Here is a 12066-nt window from a genome sequence, read left to right on the forward strand (position 1 = left end):
CACCACCGAGGGCCCTGTTGAGCCTCTCGGCTGGAAGTAACCTCCCCCTGGCTGGTGAGGCAGCCTCTGAGGGCCTTTCCTGACAAAGCCCTTCACTGAGCTGCAGTTTGGCCATCTCTGCCCTCACCTCCCCGACTGCAGGGCCTCGAGGTCTCACCACCTCCAGCCTGAGCACCCAGTGCCCAGGGGCAATTTCCCACCTTCCCTGGGGGCTCAGGATTCTGGCTCCCGGGGCAGTGCCCGCAGCTGGGCCCCTCCTCCTGGGCTGGGGGTAAGGCTGGCCACGGCCTCCTGCTATGTCCCACTGGCCACTTCACCGCAGCTGCAGCCCTCACTGGGTGGCCCCTCCTGCTTCTGTTGGATGAGGAGATGCAGGCCTTCACCGAGGCTTCCTGGCCTCGCCCCTGCTGGCCCCAAGGCTGTGCCGCTTCCCCCTTCCCAGCCCCTGGTCTCTGTACAGTGTCTGTCCAGGATGTCTGTCCATCTGTCCTTGACATTCTGTCCAGAAGCAGCCACTGTCATCTTAGTTTGTGAGGGGCGAGCAGAGCCCAGGTGCGGTCGATGTGGAGATGCTCATGCACTTCAGTGTGCAGGGAAGTGAGTTCCTTCATATCTACAGCCTCTGCACAGCCAGCTGGGAGCTCACCCCATTCACAGGTGGATGTGCCTTGTTTTTTGGCCCAATCACCTGCATTAACTCAGAAGAGTCACAGTTCCCTGCTTTTCTGTCTTTCGTGACCGTCCACCTCCCTCCTCTGCCTGGGGCTGAATGGTGGGGTCTGTCGTGGGTTCGTGGGACCCTCTGTTCTTGTGCGGCCACCAGGAACTGTTATCCGGGCTGATTCCACAGGAGGAGTTTGGGGTGAGCTCCTGAGCGAGAGTTGGGAAGACTAACGTCTGTGTAAACCTTGCTTGTTCATGGTTATTCCTCTCAGTCTTCTTAAATTGTGAAAAATTGGGGACCATTTTGAAATATGGATTTAGGTATGGATTGGTGAGGAGAGAACGTTGATCTAATTGGGTTTACGTTGTGTGTGATAATTTTACACTATCCTTGGGAAAAACTGAAGATGTTGACAGGGTCATGAGAATCGTTTCTTTCTTTCTTTCTTTCTTTCTTTCTTTTCTTTTCTTTTTTTTTTTTTTTTTTGAGATGGAGTCTCACTCTTGTTGCCCAGGCTGGAGTGCAATGGTGCAATCTCGGCTCACTGCAAACTCTGCCTCCTGGGTTCAAACAATTCTCCTGCCTCAGTCCCCCAGTAGCTGAGATTATAGGCGCTCACCACCACGTCCAGCTAATTTTTTGTATTTTTGGCAGAGATGGGGTTTTGCTCTTAAGGGCATTGTTCGTTAAGTATTAATTGGTGGCCTGCCGTTGAACTAATGTTAGTGAAGTGCTGACATCATCAGCCATGGCAGAAACTTACTTGGCATCCCTGGAAAAGAGGGCAGGGAAGCATAGTGCCCTGATACCACCTCATTCTCCAGTGCTACTTCCAACTCTGAGCTGATGGTCATTATGAGTGGATCTGCCCTGGACAATTAGTTTAGTGCAGCTGCCTTGGACAGTCAGGTTAAAAGTAACAAACCGCCACAAAACTCAGCTAATAAAATGTGAGGAGAGACATGGGGCACCAGGAAGGGGTGAGGCCTGTCTCCCTGTGTGCCATCTGTGTGGAGCCTCAGTACCTAGGGGACAGCGTTTACACAGAGCCCCAGGTTTTTATTAGCATTTCCCTGAATAAAATGTCACTGGTGAGCTGCGGACTGGGAGGCTTTTTCTGATGATTAGGTTTCGTAATGTGGGATCATCAGTAGGCAAGGTGGGCCTGAGGGCCATAGGATCTGGAGACTGTCCAGGGCTGCTTTCTGGGGATGACAGGCTTGTCCCTTCAGCAGTCAAGACACCAAAGAGAGTCTTTCTGAGAATAAAAGAGAGAAGCTTTTAAGGAAAAAAGCAGTTTCTCTCTCTGTTTGGGAGTTGAGTGCATTTTCCTACATTTACTCGGAGATGTTCCTTGGTTCCCACCATGTGCCATCGCCCCGCTATGGGGTAGGGTCACCCCACCTCGTACCTAACCCAGGAAAACTCCTCTGTAGTTATTTCAGAGGCTGTGTGCATTTCTCTTGCCTCAACGGGTAGAGTGAGTTTTTCTTCCTACTGTTTTTAGTCAGTTTTCTTAATCTAGCCTGTTACTGGGATAAGTTCCAGAGACGAGCAGTTTTAAAAACAATCTTTGTACGTTGAGTAGAGAGCAGTCCACCTGTAACCAGTTTGTTCTTGGAGGTACCGCAGCGGCCTTGGTTACGCGAGGGCCCCGTGGCTCAGGATGGGCCGAGGAAGGAGTGCGTGAGCAGTGGGCACTGGCCGGAGGCAGGGGAGGCGTGGCCACCTGTGGCTCGAACTCCCCCCATCCACTCTACCGCACCGCTGGGACGTGAACATTCTCGCCCTGGACGTTTTGTCTGAATGTTCAGTGCCCAGGCTCTTGGGTACACAGGCGGCCCCGGGTTTTATTTCAAAAGGGTGTCACGAACAGTGAAGTAACCCACGTGCCTAAGCTTTGATTGACATGAAGGAATGTAGAGGCTGCTGAAATCCTGGTCATTTTAGAACAAAGTATTTTATTAACAGTTTTCTAAAAGAAAGAAATCATTAAAAAATTGATCCCTGTTGAGGTAGAAGGATCTCGTCCTCATGCTCCTCAGTTCCTTCCAGAATCAGCTTCCAGTTCAGCTGCAGAACAGGTTCTGGTGGTGGCTGGAGCAGCCCAGGCACGTGCCGTCGGGTCTAAGTTCACACTGGTGTCCGTGTGGTCTCCAGTTATGGTGCGGGCCGTGGGGTCTGAGTTCACACCATTGCCCATGTGGTCTCCAGTTACGGTGCTGGCCATGGAGTCTGAGTTCACACTGGTGCCTGCGTGGTCTTCAGTTACAGTGCTGGCCATTTGTGCCTTTCTGGGAAGTTAGAAGGAGGATCATTTCATCACGTCTCTGTCCTCCCACACCTGATCTATGCTGGGCCACCGTGAATTCTTCCTTTTAACTGTTTCTCTCATCACGGGCAACACTGGTGTTCTGTGGTCAATGTTTGCCATTTCTGAAAACGGATTCTGTGTTTCTTTATATAATCACCTGGTCTCTTTTACGAATTTCGCTTTTCTTTAAGAAAATCATCGTGCTTTTATCTCTTCAATGTCAACTCTGTTCCCTGACACAGGCTCTTACCAGCTCGAAAATTAAAAGTAATCTTTGATTATACTTAATACTTTCTAAAGTTTTCAAAAGTTTATCAGCATGTGGGTTACTGAACATTGCCTGTTTATTTAATGGAAAATTAGATTCTAAGTAGAGTATTAGAGTGAAAATGATCTTTTGATTTTATTAAAATATTCAGGTGAAAATATTAAAATGCCTTCGCCAAACTTCATGCCTGTGTAGCGTGAAAACATTAAGCTGCTCTCTGCTCCCGGGAATGCATGAGTAGAGTATGTGTTTGAAAGCGTCATTCCAGTCTTAAGTTTTAGGTATTCTTAAAGGGGTTGGCTGGAGAAGTGACATTTAGCATTGAGTGAACGTTTGACAAAGATTTGTCTCGATATAAAAATAGTTAAAAACAATGTTTAGTGTTTCCTGTCAGGGTTCACCCATTAAAGAATGGTCTTGTAAAAAACTCATCGAGAGTGTCGGCGCCCAGAGGTGCTACCTTGCCCACAGTTGTGTCATCTGCTGTCACCAGGCGACACGCCCAGCGTTTAGCTGCACGTCAGATGTGGCCACGGGGCCACAGGACATCCCTGTGGACGGATGTTCTTATGCAGATTAATGAGGATGGAGACCGCTGCAGAACTGTAAGCCCCCCAGGGGCTGACGGAAGCCTGGGAATACCCGAGACACCAGAGTCGCTGCTGCCCTGGGTGGAAGGAAACCTGCCCTGGAAGATGGGAAATGCAATAAGGAGAAAGTACCAAGGTACATGATGCTGTGAAAACGGAGATGTTTTAATTAAATTAACAATTAAAATCATTTTAATTATGTGAATTATTTGAATTCATGTTAGTTCTTTTTAGGAAATTAATACTTAAAGCAAGTTTGTTTTCTGAATTGTTTGATTTAATTGAGTCAGCACAAGAGTTAGCATTGATATCTGACCCTCTTCCAGGGTTGGGGCAGAGGAGATGGGGGCAGAGGAGACAGGCCTCCCACCCGCTTTCCCCTGGAGCTCAGCCAGAATTTCCCATTGAGGAGCCCTCAGCTCCCTGAGAGCCAGGAGCTCTTGCGGAGAAGCCGCTGTCGGCATGCCACCCGCTTTGATGGCCCTGCTCTGCCATCCCTGCGCTCCAAGGGCCGGACCCTGCCGCTGCCTGTGCCAGACGGGTCTCAGGGAGGTGCCAGCCAGGGGTTATGCATGGCGGGGCCTGGGCATCGCTGTCCAGATTCCGTGGCTGCCGGTTTCATTCTCTCGCTGTTTGTCCCCCTAGCAAGACTCATGAGGTTCCTTGAGGACAAGACCCCCTCCTGCCACCTGGTCTGTTTCCTGAACGTTCTCTGCACGAGTACAGCCCCGGGATGCAGCCCTCGGGAATCAGGGTGTCGGCCATAGTAGGGCGGATCGCTCTGCTGGGCACCATGATGGATGTTAACCGCTGTGCTTCACTTTGGGGACGTGTTTAAGTACAAAAGTAATTTTAAAATTTCACCATTATTTCAAGACAGCTAAGAGCCTATTAGCACAGAATCCCTGGTCTGAATGAAATCAAACGGTTCTTATTAATTATTCATGATGCCACGAATATGTAGCCTTATTTTTTATAATTGCCAGTCTGTATAATTAACCTTTCATTTGGTTAAAGTACTTAACACTAAGTAGAGCTGTAATTTCAACTGTTTATAAAGCATATGGAAGAATGTTTAAATGTTTAATTAGAAGCACTTTTTTAAGTTTCATAGAGAATTTTTTTTCTTGTCAACAAGGGTCTTTAATTATTTAAACCAAAAGAGAAAAACAGACCAGAAAAGAAAAACAACTAGTAAAGCTCGGAACTGCGAAGGTGGCATCATTCCGTTAGTCTCGGGTTTTGCTTCCTGGGTTTGTGACGTGGTCAGAGTCCTTGTCTTTGATTTCCTAACACAAGTTGTTAAAGTTGGAAGTGAGTGTGAAATTGAGTTAGTCTAGCTTTATTCTTTCACGGATGAGAAGTGAATTATCTTCAGCAAGGTGGGTGCAGGCGTGGTCCCCGGGGGTCACTGTGGTGAACAGGCCGCCCTTGTGGGGAGCCAAGTTCGTCATCACTGGGACAGAGCCCAGGACACTTCCCCAGCTGGCCAGCCTCTTCCTAGAACCTCACACATTGCAAAGGATGGAGTCCAGATCTATACCGTGAAGAAACGAGGGTGGTTACAGAAAGCACCACGATCTCAGCTGAGTGGCTCTGAGCACCCCAACGTTGGGGCACCTCAGCATCCTGTGTGGCTCAGGCTGTGCCCAGCAGGGAGGCCGGCCCGATCGAGCTGCGGTCTCCACCCTGAGAGTGAGGGCTCCTTCCCCCAGCGCGAGTTAAAGCATCATGTGTCCACCTGTGCAGTGGCTGGTCCCAGTGGCCCTGGAGGGCTGAAACCCTGGGTCCCGCCACTGGTCCGGGGCATCCGTTTCCCCTTCCTGCAGTTCCTGTGTCTGTGTGTCCAGGGGCCTCCGATCCCTGTCTTAGGACCATGGCTGAGGGGTCAAGTTCACCCGCTTTGGAGCTGGCCCGGATCTTGGTTCTGTGGATCCTCGCTGTGTGGCTCTGGAGCAGTTCTGTCCTCAGGAGATGGATCCTCACAGCCGCCTCTTGGGGCCATGAGGAGACTTAATAGGACGACCCCCGGGTAGCTGCTCAAAGCCCTGTGCGGGGCCAGCCCTGTGTCTCCACCAGTTCCTTTGCTCTGTGCTCCCCCCCACTGTCACATCGCCAGCCTTTATTTCCTTTACCTTGGACCCAGACAGCGAATGCTCCGCTGGTCTTGGCAGCCCCTTCTCTAGTCTATCCTCAAATCACTTCCTGACGGACAGCCATGACTAGCCATCGGCGTGACCAAAACCCCACAAAATAGAACCCAACTTTCCTATTAAGCTGTACAGAGCTGTCCCAGCCCCACTTCCCACAGGCTGGCCTCATTCACCATGGGATCCGTGGTTCTCACCTGGGGCTGGGGGTGCCCCTGGCATCTGGTGGGGAGTGTCAGGGATGTCCCTCCAGGCCCAGTACAGTCCCCCAGCCAGTGGCCGGCAGACAGCAGCACCCAACCTGATGTCCCTGTGGCTTCTGGTTCCCCGAGGCTGGCTGTGCTTTGCTGCCTCTACATGCTCTCAGACGTGTGCCCTCTCTCCACCTTCACTGGTTAGCAGTGTTCCATCCATTAGAGCTCAAAGCACTGCCTCCCGGCAATGCAGCCCCTTCTCCTGGCCTGCCGTCTGCCTGTGCCCCACGGTCTGTACCGTGTCCTCACGGACCGATCAGAGCGAGGCTCCCAGGGATGGAAAGGTTCCTGCTTGTGTCTGCTTGTGTCTCTGTCCCGCCTTCTCTGGACCCGGCACCGTGGCCTTTGCCGACAGAGGTCTTGGGTTGATTGTCAGCGAAGCAGACAATCTATATGGCTCTAAATGGCTGTGAACATGCTTGATTGGGTTATTTTAAAAATAGTTGTATATGTAAACATTTGAGTGTGACACAGGTGGATTTTTGGGCTAATGGTCTTGTTCTTCAGGGAGTAACCACAGGCCCATGCACAAGGACCATTTCCAGCCGATTTATGGAACGCTGTTCTACCTGGTTAATTTTCAACGTTATCTCAGCCTGAGAGGTAGGTCAGCATGTGACGAAGTTCACTGGTTTGAATCCTAATCTGCTCCTTAGGAGCTGCACCTTCCATGCCTTCGTTTCTTCCTTGGTTAGGTAGGGAAGGGATGAGCTACCTCAGAGTTGTGAGTGAGGCCTGCATCGAGTGACCGCATTAAAGTGACAAGGACTGCACCCGGAGTGTTGATATTTAAAGACCTTTAAACATCGCGATGCTGCATTTTGGTACCCAGGTAAAACAGCAAAGTTCTTTCAGATGCAGACACAGACCCTCGGTGAGGTGGGGGGCTGATGGCAGGAGGTGGACCACCGACCCTGTAACGAGGGCGTGGTCTGCTCGAGGCTGAACGAAGTGCACATCATTGCATGTACCACGGAAGTCCCTCTCGTGAAGTCCTGGAAGGGTCCATGTGGCTGAGCCGTGTGGTCTGTCCATGACGTCCGGCAGAAGCAGAGCTTTCGGGTGCAGCCTTGCTCTTGTGCGCACAGCCCTCAACGGTCTCAAAAGTCTGAGGCTTAAAGCAGGCTTGGGGTTTCCTTACACCTCCTGGACATCTAATTTGCCTGGCAAACATGTTTTTCTTGAGTGTAAAGGTGAAGGAGTGGGTGATTCTGGTGAAAGTGTACTAATTACTGTACTTCTGGGTCAGTGGCGCTCGGTTGAAGACACTATCTGCCCTGGATGGACATCTCTGGGATGGTGAGAACCGGTGGCTGGATGTCGCGGGGTTGCCAAGAAGATGCCAATTTTCTCCTTTTTCCTGAGTAACAACACCCTACTTTGTTTAGGGAAGCAGCACACCCAGCTGAAAATCCAATTCTCTTGTACGGCGGAGCGGCTGGTGACACAGGTCCAGATGCTGGGATGCTGATGGGGGGTCCTGGAGTGGGAGGTGTCAGGAGGCTTTCCTGACCCACAGCAGCCCTGGGCCCTTGTCCGGCCTTCTTGCCCGGGGCATGACACCTGGAGGGAAAGCAGCTTCGGGGGCCCGAGGGCCAGAAGGCAGAGTCCTGGCGTGTGAGGCAGGCCTGGGCCAGGCTCCTCGGAGGATGTCACAGACCTGCTGCCCATGCAGGGACCACCCACCTCTGAGCCCCACGCAGATTTTCCTCCATAGCCGAGTGAAATCCTGGTACAGCGAGTGAGGCAGTCAGAGGCACCTTTTGTGGAAGGAGGACAAAGCTGGAGAGAAAGAGGTTTTCCTAAAGGCACAAGGCGCTGATTCTGCGTTAGGGATAATTCCTAGGAGTGTGGTTGCTGGTGGGTGGAAAACTAGCCAGAGAATAAGTGGGAGTGGCACTTGCTGGTATTTAACTGATTCGTTCACGAATGGTCCGAACAGTTCCAGTGAAAAGAACATTTCGGACCCAGAAGTTTTCATCCTGCCTGACAATGAGCATGACCGTGGGCTGTTCCATCCTTCCTGGGCGACAGTGAGAGGGTCTCAGGCCCTTCCGGCCCTGTGCTGGCATTTCCCCAGGGTGTGTGCCCCATCCTGAATAGGCTGGAATGCCTCTGGGTGCAGCTGAGTCTCTTGAAAAGGGAAGAGACATGTGATGTGCTCTGGCTGAACAGGAAAACGAGGGAGGACAGGGAGAGGGGCCTGGAGGTGAGGAGGATGGTGAGCAACACTGGGGACAGAGGAAGTAGGGTAACACCAGGGACAGGGGGACGGAGGGTAACGCCGGGGACAGGGGATGGAGGGTAACACCACTTCTCCAGGTGCCTTTGGGGGATGCTGCCGCCTCTCGCACCCCAGAGTGAAGTCAACAGGATTCTGTCCCGAGGAGCCCCAGAGCCTGGCAGCTGGGATTGTCGCAGTATGAACCACTGTTCACTAGCTCTGCACCCTGGGACAGGCTCCCTGGTGTTTCCACCCTGGTTTCCCATCTGGACAGTGGGACCCTGAGTGTCCCCGTCCCAGCTGCGCCCAGAGCCCTGGACTCCAGCGTGTCGTCGGCACTCATTAGCGTTTCTTTTGTTGTGGTCCGTGGACGAAGTGGCTCTCTCTTTGTGTGTTCACAGCCCTCCTGCTCACTTTACCTTCTGGGAACACTTTTTACATAGCTTCGTATGTGGGGAGGACTCGAGTGATTAATGGAATGTTTCATCAGGTGCAGTTCTTCTGTTTCCCAGTTTTGACACAACATTTGGTGAAATTTCCAGGGACTCCTGTGGTCAGCCTCACGGTTTCACTCTGTCACTTTCTAATGCAGTATTCTTTGGGAGTCTTTTCAATTAAGCGCCATCATTTAAAAATAAGTTTTATAATATGCAGTTTCAGGTTAATTCTTTACCTTTGTGTCTCAGGCAGTAGCTACCTACCTGTGAGTAGTCACAAAGGTTCACGCAGTTTTCTCTAGCTGTCCCTAGCTCGTAGCTCAGCAGGTCCCTTCAGATGAGTCAGCCAGCTGTGTACCTGCATGTTCAGGATACTTGTCAGGGGCCTTCCTCAGAGCAAGACCGACGCTCACCTCATCCTTGGGACTTTGGAGCCCGCCCTGGAGAGACTCCAGCCACGTCCAAAGGGGCCGTCCGGGTCCCACAGGCTGGTGGGAGTGACTTCTGAGCCACTCCAGACCACACTTTGTGTTCCTACACCCCACAAAGCCACTTAAAGTGCCATGTTCTGGTGCTGTGTGCCTCACCAGTGTGCCATACAAGCCTGCACGGGGATCTGAGCGGGCGCTGCCTTCCTCAGGCTATGCTGGAGTTTTGGGGCAACTGGAGCACTCCTGGCTGTGATTCTCGCCACTGTCTGGGCTTCCCTAGAGGGTCTCACCTGCAGCGTGAGGACCACATCGGCAGCCACTGAGGAGCCGCCAGGTGCAGCGTTGGTCCCACTCAGTCCTTCTCGACTTTGGTGAGAGAGTAGACAGCAAAACTTCAGCTGGGAGCCCCAGGCCTTCTCTGCTTGGGGCCCTGGGACTGACATAGCACAGATCCTGCCATCCACGTGCTGGGGGCCCCGCCGTGCGGCTCCCTCCTCTGGTCGGGGGCTGCACCCTTGGGCTGTGCAGCTCCTGGTTCTCACACTCAGGGGCCCAGGGAGGGTGGTGGATGAAGAGAGAAGGAGAAGGGTGGCAGTTTGAGCCCAATTGTGTTGGCTTCATCTTCCGCCTCTTGTCCCTAAGTACATTGGCAAAGTTTTCCAGGTGAAAACTCAGAAGGGATTTTTAATGACTGGAATCTGTGAATTCCATGGAAGCCAAGTCTGTCCACCTCTTTCACCCACCTCATTTCTCCCCGTTGGGGCTGATTTTGGCAGCGTTCATAGGGGCAGGGACGGAAGGGGTGGGGGCCAGCCGTCGGCCCTGTGTCCCTCCCTTCCTCCCCTCAGCGCCACAGCATTTCGGTGTCATCCCCTTCCGTGCATGCGTCCTCATGAAAACCAAGTGCGGCTGGAGGGAGATGCCTGCGCCCACTCCCGTGACCTTCCCGGCCGGCCTGGCTGCAGCGGCCTCTCGGCAGGCATCTTTCTGGTGCTGCCTCCGTGCCCCTCCCATCACCTGATGCTCGTGTTCCTGAATCTTCACGCGTGTGCTCTGTGCAGCCACCTCACGGGCTCCCTGAGAAGGAAGACAGTGTCTCACACTGGTCAGAATGCTCTTCTCTGTCCACTGAATAGTCCAACACAGAATCATTCCTCTGTGATTATTTATGCTTTGTTATGTAGAACTGGAATAAAGAAAAAGTGAATTTAGACATTACAGCCATCAGGTTGAAGCTTAGTAATTGCATTAGGGAATTAAATGGAAGCATTTGAGCTTCTCGAGTTCTAATTCCACATCTTCGTATCCCCATCACCCCCCATACCCAGTGTCTAACAGAGCTCTTGGTCTAGGAGTTTCTTGATAAATGCTTACTGAATTGAACTGGACTGAGCTTAACATTCCCACCCAGAGTTAGAAGCCAGTCCCTGAATAAATTGCATTTAGAATATGAGTTTGATGTTACTGTGGTAAGGGGTATCCTACACGTCATAATTCCTAGTCAATATCGGGTATTTAGTCAAATAGACTCAAGTATAGAGAAGCATAGGCCCATCTGGCAAAAGGGCAAGGCACGCTGCTTTAGGTCCAGGTCCCCAATATCAACTATGAAAATAAAACGTCAACTCCAATGACAGCCCTGTCCTCAGCTGGTCACTGTTTATGCTAACAATTATAAACAGCTTGAACTTGCTGTCCTGAGAGGCAACACACCCTCCATTCTCTCTGCAGTGTAGCTGCCTTGGTGGATGGAACATGCCCCTCCTCCCTCCCTCTCCCTATCCCTCCCTCCCCCCTCCTCTCTCCCTCCCTCTCCCCTCCTCTCTCCCTCCTTCCCCTCTCCTTCTTCCTATCTTCTCTCACCTTTCTCCCCCCACCTTCTCTCCTGGACAAGGGGCAGAAGAGAGGAGATCTCCGGAATCTTCTGCTTCATCCAAGCAGCTTGGGGGCAGCATCAACAGCTGCAATTTGGCTGCCCCAGCAGGTGCCTCAGGGCAGCCTTTCTAATGGGAATCCTGGAATCATGTCTTTCCTTAATGTGTCCTAAAGGCTGGAGGACATGAAGTGAAACAATGCTCCATGCTCAGTCCTGTGATTTTGTGTAATTATTGGACTTACTTTGAAATTTAACTAAATGATACCCAAGGTAGAGCATGAAAAAAAAGAAAAAACAGGCTATGGTGTTTGAAAAACAAACAAAACCGTTTGGTTTGTTGGTTTGTTCTTAGACCTTCACAGGCTCCTAGGTCACACGTTTCAGTTTCTTAGCAAGTGGCATTCTCTGCAGAAGCTGTGTCAGTCTCTGTTTGATGATGTCAGCCACAGCAGAAAGAAGCACTCCGTAGGCCCCGTGCTCAGCACCTTGGCGTGAGCTCCTGCCATCTTCTGTTCATGCTCATCACAGCTCTGTGCAGTGGGCATCCTCCTGATCCCTGTGGGAGGATGGAGGATGGAGGCGGAAGGGTGAGTGATGGCAGGATCACATGAGGGGTCTCTCCCGAGGTAGGGAGGGGAACTGGCCCAGGACCTTAGTGCCCATCGCATCCTTCTTCCTCCTCCTCTGCCTCTCTGTGACTGTTTGACTCAGGCTGCAGGGACAGACATGAGTATGTGCAGAGCCTGTGTGCACCCCTGGGAATGTGTGCTCATATTGGCAGGGAGGGATGTGAGTGTGTACAGAGCGTGTGTGCACACCTTGGCGGTGTATGCCGGCGTTGGCAGGGACAGATGTGAG

General features: G+C 51.8%; 1 protein-coding gene across 1 annotated transcript in view; it reads left to right on the plus strand.

The window, feature by feature from the left end:
* The window catches only part of LOC139361141 (uncharacterized), a gene marked incomplete at its 5' end in the record, with an annotated part of 183658 nt that overhangs the window by 40795 nt on the left and 130797 nt on the right, over positions 1–12066 (plus strand). The window lies entirely within an intron of this gene.

The sequence above is a fragment of the Macaca nemestrina genome, assembly GCF_043159975.1.
Source record: "Macaca nemestrina isolate mMacNem1 chromosome 11 unlocalized genomic scaffold, mMacNem.hap1 SUPER_11_unloc_1, whole genome shotgun sequence".
Taxonomy (NCBI): domain Eukaryota; kingdom Metazoa; phylum Chordata; class Mammalia; order Primates; family Cercopithecidae; genus Macaca; species Macaca nemestrina.